Raw genomic sequence first — 12,389 nt, 5'->3', positions numbered from 1 at the left:
TTTTCTGCCACAATAAGCCTATTATTTATGTTGGGAAGAGAAAGTGTGTTCTGTAAAACTTTGGAAAATATAGGTGTATGTAATCTGTACACCTCTGGCAAAAAGCTCATCCATATGTCCATGGAAGTAACAGAATCAACTTTACACAGCACTTACTATATGTTGGGCATTAAACTAAATACTTTACATGGATTATCTCATCAAATACTCCCAGCAGTCTTGTGAAATAGGTACTGTCTTTATCTTCCTTTTACAGATGAAGAAACAGAGGGCTCAGGACTCAGAATAATACTGAGTTGAGATTTTTGACTCTGCTGGGCAGAACCCTAATGGGTTCCTAGAATAAGTGTGGGTAGTGTTCTATAGTGGAAAGAGATTTGGAGCCACCAGACCCTGGTTTAGATCCTCATTCCACTACTTACTAGCAGTGAAGCCTTAGGCAAGATTCTTACCTTTTCTGAGGCTCACTTTGTAGAATAGGGATAATGATGGCCATCTTATCAGTTGTAGTGAGGACCAAATGTGGCAAATGTATATAAAATATCCTTAGGCAAGATTCTTACCTTTTCTGAGGCTCACTTTGTTGAATAGGGATAATGATGGCCATCTTATCAGTTGTAGTGAGGACCAAATGTGGCAAATGTATATAAAATATATAGTAACATGCCCGGATCCTGGTATATGCATAGTAAATGATATCCTATTAGGTCATTAAATATGAAATGTCCAATTTTGAATAAGAAGTTTAGTTTATTATATCTCAAGCAAGAAGCAGTATAATTAATCAGAGTATATCCCTAAACTATCGACACAGTGTTGCCATCTTAACAGTAGCTTGCTTATGCCAGCAATGAAGAAGCCTGGAGAGCCAGTGGCAATGAAATAGTGAAAGGTGTTTTCCACAGCTTGTTGAGAATTGAATATTTTTCCTTGCAAGAAGTGGTCCAAAGCCTGGAAGAAGTGGTAGTCAGTGTTAGGGCAAGTTGTGGTGAATACGGGGAATGACAGAGAGTTTCTAAGTCCAGCTTCTGTGGTTTGAGCAACTTTGTTTTTTGTGGCATGTGGTCTTGCAAGAGGATTGGCCTGTCTATTGATCAGTCTTGGGTGCTTAGTCAAAAGCATCCTCATCATTTCATGCAACTGGTTGCAGTAGACATCTGCTGTAATCGATTGACCAGGTTTCATGAAGCTGTAGTGGATAATACCAGTGCTGGACCACCAAACAGACACCATTAGCTTTTCTTGATGAATATTCAGTTTTGGACTGTGTTTCAGCACTTCATCTTTATGCAACCATTATGCTGAACACTTGTGATTATCAAAAATAATCCATTTTTCATCACACATAACAATATGGTATAGAAATGATTCACTTTTATGTCGTGACAGCAAAGAAAGGCAAGCTTTGAGATGATTTCTCTTCTGATGCTCGTTTAATTCATGCGGTACCCATCCTTCCAGCTTCTTTGCCTTGCCCATTTGTTTCAAATGGTCCAATATTGTTGGAATAGTAATATCAAACCTTGCTGCTAATTCTTGTGTAGGTTGAAATGGATTCGCTTTCACTACAACTTTCAGCTCATTATTACCCACCTTGGCCTCAGGTCACCCACATGGCTCATTTTTAAGATTAAAATGACCAGAACGGAACTTCTCAAACCATCGACATACTGTGAATTTGTTAGCCACACCCTTCCCTGACACTTCGTTGATATTTCGAGCTGTTTGCGTTGGTTCCATGACAGAACTCATTCAAAAATAACACGCATTTTTGACTTATCCATAGTTTCATAAAAATTCCTCTAAAAATTTTTGAGAGATAATCACAAGCTAAAATGTGTGTTTGAAAGAATGAAGATGTACCTTCACAATAAAAAAAAAAACCAACAAGAATTGTCAAATGGAAATGTCAGAGATATCAACTGTCAAACTTGGTACTTAAGGAAATCGGACATTTCATACTTAATAACCTTATACTATTTACTGTGGTTTGAATGTGTCCCCCAGAAATCATGCGTTGGAAACTTATATCCAATGCAACAGTGTTGGGAGGTGGGGCCTAATAAGAGATGTTTATGTCATGAGGCTTCACCTTCATATCACAAATGGATTAATGACAGTTATAAAAGAGCTTGAGCCTGCAAGTTCAATCTCTTGCTCTCTCTCACATGTGCTCTTTTGACCTGCTGCCATGAGATGATGCAGCAAGAAGGCCCTCCCCATATGTGGCCCCTCAATCTTGGACTTCCCAGCCTCTAGAGCAGTGAGCCAAATAAATTTCTGTTCAATATAAATTGCCTAGTCTCAGATAGTATGTTATAGCGGCACAAAATGGACTAAGACAGAAACCTGGTACTGAAAAGTGGGGCTGTTGCTTGAACACATACCTGAAAATGTGGCAGCAGCTTTGGAACTGGGTAATGGGTAGAGGCTGGAAGATAATGGAGGAACAGGCTAGAAAAAGCCTGTATTGCTGTGAATGGAGCATTAACTGAGATACTGGTGTGGGTTCAGAAGAAGAGCAGAGCTGTGGTGAAAGTCGAATCTTTTTAGAGCTTACTTAAGTGATTGTGATTAGAATGTCGTGATCAGAAAGGTGGTAGAATTATGGACAGTAAAAGCAATTCCAATGAGGTCGCAGACAGAAATGAAGAGCAAGGTATTGGAAATTGGAGTAAAGGCCATCCTTGATATGAAGTGGCAAAGAACTTGGCTGAATTGTGTCCATGCCCTGAGACTTTATGGAAGGCAGAATTTAAGAGTGATAAACTAGGATTTCTGGTGGAAGAGATTTCTAAGTAAAATATTGAAGGAGCTGCATGGCTTCTTTAACTGCCTACAGTAAAGTAAAAGGAAGGGAGAAATGATTTAAAGACAAAATTTTTAACTACAAGGCAAATTTAGGAATTTAAAAACCACTTTTTAAAATTAATTTATTTTTTGTAGAGGTGGGTTCTCGCCATATTGTCGAGGCTGTTCTCAAACTCGTAGCCTCAAGTGATCCTCCTGCCTCAGCCTCCCAAAGTGCTGGGATTACAGCCCTGAGCCACCATACCCAGCCTAGAAGTTAGGAATTTAAAGGATTCTCAGTCTGGCCATGTGGTAGAGAATACAAGAGCATTTTCAAAAGAGAAAACCGAAGATGAGGCCAAGCTATCAATTCATAAGGAGATTAGTAGGAATCTAACAAAGTCCAGGCTGTTCATCAGCACAATGGGTGAGTGACCCCAAAAGCACTTTGGCAATTACTGATGTGGTCCCTCCCATCCCAGGCCCAGAGTGCCAAGACCTGGGAGAAGGACCACATGTAGGAAGGTAGTCCCATATATTATAATGGAGCTGAAAAATTCCTATTGCCTAGTGACATCATAGCCATTGTAACATCATAGCACAACTCATTACTCACCTGTTTATGGTGGTGCTGGTGTAAACAAGCCTACTGCACTGCCAGTTGCACAAAAGTATAGAACATACAATTACATACAGTCCATAATACTTGATAATAAATGACTATGTTACTGGTTTATGTATTTACTATACTATACTTTTTATCATTATTTTAGAGTGTACTCCTTCTACTTATTAAAAAAAAATTAACTGTAAAACAGCCTCTGGCAAGCCCTTCAAGAGGCATTGTTATCATAAGAGATGATGGCTTCGTGCATATTATTGCCCCTAAAAACCTTCCAATAGGACAAGATGTGATCCTGACCCTGTGTAGGCCTAGGCTAACGTGTGTGTTTATGTCTTAGTTTTTAACAAAAAAGTTTAAAAAGTTAAAAAAACTTAAAAATAGAAAAAAAGCTTATAGAATGAGGATATAAAGAATGAAAATATTTTCATATAGCTGTATGTGTTTTAAGTGTTATAACAAATCAAAAAGTTTTTAAAAATTAAAAAGTTTACAAAGAAAAATGTTATAGTAAGGTAAGTTTAATTTATTATTGAAGAAAGAAAAAATTTTTTTATTAACAAAGGAAACAGATGAAAAAAATATTTTAAATAAATTTAGTGTAGCCTAAGCGTGTGGTGTTTATAAAGTCCACAGTAGTGTACAGAAATGTCCTAAGCTTTCACATTCACCCACCACTCACTCACTCACTCACTCATCCAGAGTAACTTCAGTTCTGCAAGCTCCATTCATGGTAAGTGCCCATACAGATGTATCATTTTTTTATATTTTATACTGTATTTTTACTATACCTTTCCTATGCTTAGCTATGTTTAGATACACAAGTATTTACCATTGTGTTATAGTTGCCCACAGTATTCAGTACAGTAACATGCTGTACAGGTGCATATGGCCTAGGTGTATAGTAGGATGTACCATCTTTTAATAGGTCTGTGTGTGCTCCATGATGTTTGCACAGTGACAAAATTGCCTAATGATGCATTTCTCATAATGCATTAATGTTGTTAAGCTATGTGTGACTATATGTCAAAAGAGAGGCCTAGGGTGCCCTCTGGACATTGGGGTTCTCTGCCCAGGGCCACCTCAAGTCCGGTATAGTGCTGCTTGATCATCCCAGGTGTGGCTCAAGGGTGCTCTGCTGTGGTTGGGGCCACAGCTTTCAAACATGCAAGCAGCACATCTTAGCAGTATCCACACAATGTTAAGTCTGCAGGTGTGTAGAGTGCAAGAGTTGTGGGGGCATGGCTTTCTTATGTCGTGGATAGCCTGAGAGTCCAAGCAGAGATTTGGTGCAGTAGAGACGTCACCACAGAGAGGCCCTACTAGGGCAATGCCCAGCAGAATTTAGGAGTCAGAGAACTGCTGCAGAGAGTCCCCACTAGGGCAGTACCTAGTGAAGCCTTGGGGATGGGGCCACCCCAAGACTCCAGAATTGCAGAACTACCAGTGTGCAACACCAGCCTGGGAGAGCCATAGCACTGCTCCAACCTGTGAGAGCTACTGTGTGGGTGGGCCAAGTGAAACCATAGGGGTGGGGCTGCCTGAAGCCTTGGAGGCCCAACCCCTGCCCCAGTATGCCCAGAAGGTGGAACATAGAGTCAAGGAAGATTATTCTGGAGCCTTAAGATTTAATGTTTGCTCTCTTGGGTTTTGGACTTACTTGGAACAAGTTACCCCTTTCTTCTTGCTTATTTCTCCCTTTTGGAATGGGAATGTCTATCCTGTGCCTATCCCACCATTGTATTTTTTTTATATTTGTACAAATATTTTGGAGGTAGATAACTCGTTTGATTTCACAGGCTTACAGCTGGAGGGGAATTTGCCTCAGGATGAATCCTGCCTTGATTATCATCCACTTCTGATTTAGATAAGACTGTGGACTTTGGACTTTTGAGTTGATGGTGGAACAAGTTAAGACTTTTGGGTCTATTGCATGGAATGAATGTATTTTGTATGTGGGAAGGACATGAATTGTGGGGGCCAAGGGCCGAATGGTTTGAGTGTTTCCCGATCTGTTCATTATAAATTACCCGGTCTCAGGTCTTCTGTTATAATAGCACAAAATGCACTAAGATACTATTAATACTAGCTTTATTACTATTAATAAAGGGCATTTAATATTAATATCATTGCTGTTAATTAGTCACAGAGGCTTTGAAAACTTTCTGAAATATCAGGATTTCCATGAATTCACCTTGCCCTAATTGACTAAGAATCCTTTTGGGACTGGGTTTCAGAATATCTTCCAATCTGATCTGACATCACCTTCTCAATGGAAGCTCCCCTAATGCCCTCTGATGTTTCTAGAAGCAGGACACATGGCCTGTGTCACAAGTCTTGACCTCACTATCACTTTAATAGATTGCCTCATTGCAGCTCCTGAGACCAAGCACAGGGTGCCCTGAGAGTGATGTTGGCAACTTAGTGAAGAAGACTGTAATTTATTTGACTGCTAATCTAGTGTCAGGACAAAGTTATTTTTTAAAAAGGAAATGTCCTCCTTTGATCTTGACTGTTTGATATCTCAGCTCTTGAGTGAGACAGATGTGCACAAAGCAGATGAGAAAGGTTAGAAAAGTGAGTGCTTTTCCTTTATGAAAGCCACATGAATTGAATATGACTTCAGAATTCAAAACAGCTGTCTCCAGTTCTTGGGTCGTTTTTTTTGACCCAGCACACCATTGACTGGGACACAGTTCACAGAAGAGGATCAGAGAAAAGTCTCAGAGGGCATCAGTAATACCAATTGAATTATTGAAGTATCTGAGGTAAAGAATGGGAGGAAAGGTCAATATGTCCTTTGCTAAGTAGGACTATGTCAGAGGATGAGAAGTTCGATAAAGGGACTTTATTCTCAGGAAAGAAAGTATTCTACAAATACTTCAGGGCTCGCTGTAGTATAAGGGTAGAATTTCTTTAGAGTCACATTGTTATCTGCCTCACTTTGTCCCTCTAAAATTCCTATCCCAATTACAGCTGGGCTCAGTGCTGGCTTACCCAGTAGGTAACCGGCCAAGTATGGGTGTTTGTGTATGTGTGTGTGTATGCATGCACCAAAGTATTATTCATAGGCACATCATAACTTTGGACTTAATTATACTGATTTCATTATTCATTATTGTTTTTACTTTTGAATTACCTGAATTATTTTGATTGGAGAACACCAAAATTTTGTCTATAAAGAGGTATGTGTCTGGGCCCAGTTGGGCGTGGTACCTTTCTAGGGTGATTTATAATTTATTTATCACTACTGAAATGGTAGGGTGGAGTTGCCAGAATGTCTTCATTTCATGTTTCTAGTTAGGGCAGGTTGAAATTTGTCCCGGCCAAGGGGGAAAGGAGCTTGTTATGTTTGATTCCATAAACAGGATCTGTGAGGCAAAAAAGGGACTTCCCCAGTTCAAAGCCATTCGGATTTTACTCCAGAGGTAACTCATTGTGCTCCACTTGTCCTCTCATTGTCCTGAATATTTGGAGAGTGTTGGGGTTTTTAAAGACTTTTTTATTTAGGAAAATTTCAAATGTGCAAAAATTAGAGTATAGTATAATGAACTGCCAAGTACTTGTCACTCAGCTTCTATAATTATCAAATCATGTCCAATCTTATTTTATTTATGACATGCCAGTCTCCTACTATCCTAAACTGAATGATATTGAAGCAAATCTCAGGAATTATATCATTTTAGTATTAAATGCTTTCATATATATTTATAAAAGATAAGAACTTTTTAAAAAACATAACCATGATCTGTTATTTGCTGTAAAAGTTGACAATATTATATCCAGGATTTTATGATGCATAATTAGACAAATAAATTCAGTTATCTAACCACCGTTAAAATTGTTACATCTCATTTATAGGTAGGTTAATGAAAATATGATATGGTTTTAACCCCTGAATAATGTGTTTGTTTGCCTAGTACCTGTTATTTTTTGTTTATGATTAATTTTTAACTATTTCTTCATGGTTTGATATTTGAAACCTCATTTTTGGAATGAAATAGTCCTGTGCCAAAAAGCTGCTTTGGAATCACCCCAAAATCACTGGATTAGAAGTGATTAGTATTGCCTACATATTTTTTGTCTTGAAATATAGATTAAGAAATAAGGAACAGTATTGGAAGGATTCTGGCTGGGCGCGGTGGCTCCTGCCTGTAATCCCAGCACTTCTTGAGGCTGAGGTGGGAAGATTGCTTGAGCCCAGGAGTAGGAGACCAGCCTGGCAACATAATGAGACTCCTGTCTCTACAGAAATATTTTTAAAAATTAAAAAGACTAAATAAAATAAAAAGACTTCCATCCCTCTCCTTTTCCCTAAAGTCATTAGGGTGGGGTCAGCAGGAGCAGGCAAGCTTGTTTTCCTGAAGACAATTAGGATGTAGGGCTGTGCTTAGACCTGGGAATCCAGAGTTGCAAGATGCAGGTCTGAACCTGGGGTGGGCTGGCGGAGCGTTACAGGAGGGATATTGATGAAATTTGTGGAATTTGTGATTCCAGGCAATCTTTTAGACCTATGTATGACTTTGTATTTCTGTAAGGCTGGTGGCAGGCACCCCTCCCTTCCCTAATGAAAAAGAAGCCCCTCCTATTCCTGAATATCCACCCTAAAGCTGAAACAAAGAAATTCCTCACTCCACGCAGACATCTCCTGGCCAAAGAAGCTCCCATCCACCATTTCTAAAAACGTATATAAACCCACTCAGACTTCTGGGCGGGGCGGCTTCTCTAGTTCCACTCGTGGGACTGTGAGGCTCTCCCGGGTCCCTCTCTTGGGGACTTGTTACCCTCACCCGGGAGTGCTCTAATAAAGTATCTTTACTTATCCCTTTCAACTCTGCTCGTCTTTCTTTCTCTGGCGCCGGCTACTTCAAAGAAACCTTACATTTGGTGCCAAAACCCGGGAGGGTACTTGAACTTTCAGCTGCGCCGCTCCTCCCCTGGACTCCAGTCTTAAAACCTTACGTTTGGTGCCGAAACCTGGGAGGGGCGTTTGGCTGCGCCAGCCCACTCTGGGGCTTTGGCTGCACCACCCCCTCCGCCAACTCTCACATTCCGGACCGGGACCTCCTCTGACTGCCTTCGAGTCCCTGATTGACGACCTCGGCCTGGGTGAGTCACCCCATGTTATCACAACCCAGATCCCCCAGGAGCCTCCGTTCCCTCTGGGAAGCTGTTCCCTGTCCGTTAAACCGTGGGCCCACGTGGGAGGCTCCCCGTTCCAGGGGCTGAGGCTATTCGGGGATGCCTGAATTCTTCTCCCCCCTTTCTGTTCTGGCACTCTAGTCTTGGGGCAGAGACATCCCCCCAGACTTTTGCTGCCTCCGTAGCCGGGAAGCTGTTCCTGGCTGTTTCCCCATCCGGGTTGAGGTGACATGGGTAACCAGACTTCCCCATGAGATGCTCCTGGGGTGTCTGCTGGCCAATCTGAAGGCCCTGGATTTAGGCATCCAGCCCAAGCGCCTCATTCATTACTGCAACACTGCCTGGCCAATGTATAAATTGGACAATGACTCCCAATGGCCTGAAAATGGGACTTTCAATTTCAATATTCTGCAAGACCTTGATAACTTTTCTCGCAGGAATGGCAAATGGTTGGAGATCCCATATGTCCAAGCCTTTTTCTGTTTGCGCTCCCATCCTTCTCTCTGTCTGACCTGCCACCCCGCACAAGTCCTCCTTGTGCTGGATCCCCCAGCCCCCTCTGCGTCTTCTCCCTCTAACTCTCCACTGGACGTCTCTTCAGGCGCCCCTTCTACTTTCTCCTATCCACTCGACTCTCTCAGCACCCCCCCCACTCGACCTCCACCATACCCACAGGCGCCCGCCCATCCTCCCACACCACCCAGCCGCTCGCGGCCAACGTCTCCAGTCAGCCAGCACACTCGCTCCCACACAAACCCCTCAGACCAGCCCCTCCTCTGTCCGTTACGGGAGGTGGCAGAAGCCAAAGGGCTTATACGGGAACATGCTCCCTTCTCTCTTTCTGACGTTTCTCAGATTAAAAAATGCCTAGGTTCGTTTTCTAATGACCCTGCAGCCTACACCAAAAAATTCCGTTACTTGACACAGGCATATGACCTTAGCTGGCATGATATTTTTATTATACTGTCCTCTACCCTTACTACTGATGAAAAAGAGCGCATCTGGGCAGCAGAGGGACCACCTGTTGCAGTGTGCCCTTGCTGGCCTCCAGGCCGCCGCCCACGGTGCTGTAAATTATAATAAACTCAGGAAAATCACTCAAAGGACAGACAAAAACCCTGTGGCCTTTCTCAGCCACCTTACATACACCCTTGTCCAATATACCTGCCTAGATCCTACCTCCCCCGCAGGGTCTACTCTCCTTACAACTCACTTTATTACTCAGTCCTCTCCTGACATCAGAAAGAAACTCAAAAAGGCAGAGGAGGGCCCTCAGACCCCATCCGAGACCTGGTGAATATGGCATTTAAAGTCTTCAATTCCCGAGATGAACAGGCAGAGGCCCAAATGGAGGCCCGTGTCCACCAAAAGGCACACCTGCAGTCCCAAGCCTTGTTTGCAGCCCTGAGGCTGGCGGGACCAGCGAAACCATCGACCTTGTCTAAGGTGACCAGCCGCGCTCCACCAGGCACCTGCTTCAAGTGCGGTAAGGAAGGCCACTGGGCTAAGTGGTGCCTGCAGCCACATCCCCCACCACGCCTTGCCCAGCATGTGGTCAAGAGGGACACTGGAAAAGTGACTGCCCCTTGGGACAGAAGTCCAGAGGGTCAGTCCTTCCATTCCTAGACCTGCCGATGGCAGCTTTGGGTCTGGCTGCTGAAGACTGAAGAGACCCCGACTCAACGACCCCATCACTCTCACCGAGCCCAGGATAACAATCAAGGTAGTGGGCAAGGCAGTGTCCTTTCTGGTTGACACGGGGGCTACCCACTCTGTCCTGCCTTTGTTTTCAGGCCCTACTTATCCTTCCCAGGTGTTGGTCGTGGGTATTGACCGCAATCCCTCTTGACCCTCCACCACCGGTCCCCTAACCTGCCTGATAGGTGACCGTCCCATCACCAATTCCTTCCTTATCATGCCCTCCTGTCCCGCTCCACCATTGAGAAGAGACTTATTAACCAAGCTGGGCACAACCCTGCACTTTTCCTCTGGCACTTCCACCCTCCTTCTCTCTCTCTCTCTCTCTCTCTCTCCAGATTCCTCAGCTCCACCCACAGCCTCTCCTGCTTTACTGAGTCCTACATACCCCCTCCCACCAGAACTCGTAGACCCCCAGGTTTGGGACACCTCCACCCCAGTGGTGGCCACACACCACACCCCCATCCTCATTTGACTCAAAGACCCCTCATTCTTCCCTTCCCGGCCACAGTTCCCCATTTCACCAACCCACCGCAGAGGTCTAAAACCCATCATAGAACGTCTTCTGCACAAAAAAACTTTTAATTCCAACCGACTCTCCCTATAACACACCCATTCTCCTGGTAAGAAAGCCAAATGACTCCTACCGGCTAGTCCAAGACCTCAGACTCATTAATGAGGCAGTTGTCCCCATGAACCCTGTGATGCCTAATCTCTACACTTTACTCTCTCATATTCCACCCTCCACCACCCACTTTTCTATCCTGGACCTCAAGGACGCTTTCTTTACCATTCCTTTAGACCCAGCCAGCCACAATCTCTTTGCCTTTATGTGGGAAGATCCCAACAAGAACATGTCTCGACAACTCACTTGGACTGTCCTGCCCCAGGGGTTCAGGGACAGCCCCCACCTCTTTGGTCAGGCTCTCACCCAAGATCTTCAATGCCCCTTACAACCAAGCACTGTCCTCCAATATGTGGACAATTTATCACTCTGCAGCCCTTCATACTCCGACAGCCGCACACAAACTGCCTCTCTCTCAACTTCCTTGCTTCTAAGGGCTACCGGATGTCCCCCTCCAAAGCTCAGCTGTCTAAGCCTACTGTCACTTACCTTGGACTTAGTCTCACCCCTACTTCCCGTCATCTCACTGTTGATCGCCAGCAGGCCCTCCGCGACCTCCAGCCTCCCACCACTGAGGAACAAATTCTATCCTTCCTTGGGTTTATTGGTTTCTTCTGACACTGGATCCCCAACTTTTCTCTCCTTGCCAAACCCCTCTATGAGGCAGCACGTGATGCCTCTGCTGGCCCTCTGTTAAACCCTCAGGCTGTCTGCCACACGTTCCTAAAACTTCGCAACTCGAGACTACAAGCACCCCCTCTAAGACTCCCTCATCCTGAAAAACCCTTTAACCTCTACACAAATGAGCTCCAGGGCCTGGCCCTCGGCGTCCTCACCCAACCTCTGGGACCTACTCCATTTCCACCCCAGTGGCCTACTTATCCAAACAGCTGGACACCACAGTCCGTGGCTGCCCTGTCTCCGTGCCTTAGCTGCGGCCACTACTCTCACCAGGGAGGCCCTCAAACTCTCCCTGGGACAGAACTTACATGTCTTCTCCACCCACCGCTTACAGGACCTTCTAACTCACCGCTCTTTAGCCCTCCTCACTCCGTCTAGACTACAAGAATTCCATCTCTTGTTTATTGAAAATCCCACCATTACTTTATCACAGTCCCCGATTCTAAACCCTGCCACTCTGCTCCCCATTCCCTACCTAACCCTGTCCTCACACTCCTACTCAGAAATGGTTAAAGCCTCCACTACCCCTAAACTCGATCTGTCAGACAAGCCACTTCCTACAGCGGCCTTAACTTTCTTTGTTGATGACAGCTCTGTCACAGGTGACGACGACAAACGCCGGGCAGCCTATGCCATTGTCTCTGCCTCTCAGGTAATAGAAGCCTCCCGACTTCCGGAGGGCACCACCTCCCAAAAGGCAGAACTGATTGCTCTCACCCGAGCCTTACACCTAGCCCAAGGCAGGAATATAAATATTTACACGGACTCCAAATATATGTTTATGATAGCTCACTGCCATGCTGCCATATGGAGAGAACGGGGCTTTCTCTC

The 12,389-nt window shown here is 44.2% G+C and overlaps 1 protein-coding gene across 3 annotated transcripts in view; it reads left to right on the top strand.

The window, feature by feature from the left end:
- PANK1 (pantothenate kinase 1) overlaps positions 1–12,389 on the top strand; it is a 66,566-nt gene that overhangs the window by 8,878 nt on the left and 45,299 nt on the right. The window lies entirely within an intron of this gene.

This window comes from Eulemur rufifrons, chromosome 28 (genome assembly GCF_041146395.1).
Source record: "Eulemur rufifrons isolate Redbay chromosome 28, OSU_ERuf_1, whole genome shotgun sequence".
In the NCBI taxonomy this organism is placed as follows: domain Eukaryota; kingdom Metazoa; phylum Chordata; class Mammalia; order Primates; family Lemuridae; genus Eulemur; species Eulemur rufifrons.
Note: the sequence above shows the minus strand (reverse complement) of the source record. Positions and strands in the feature narration are given on the sequence as shown.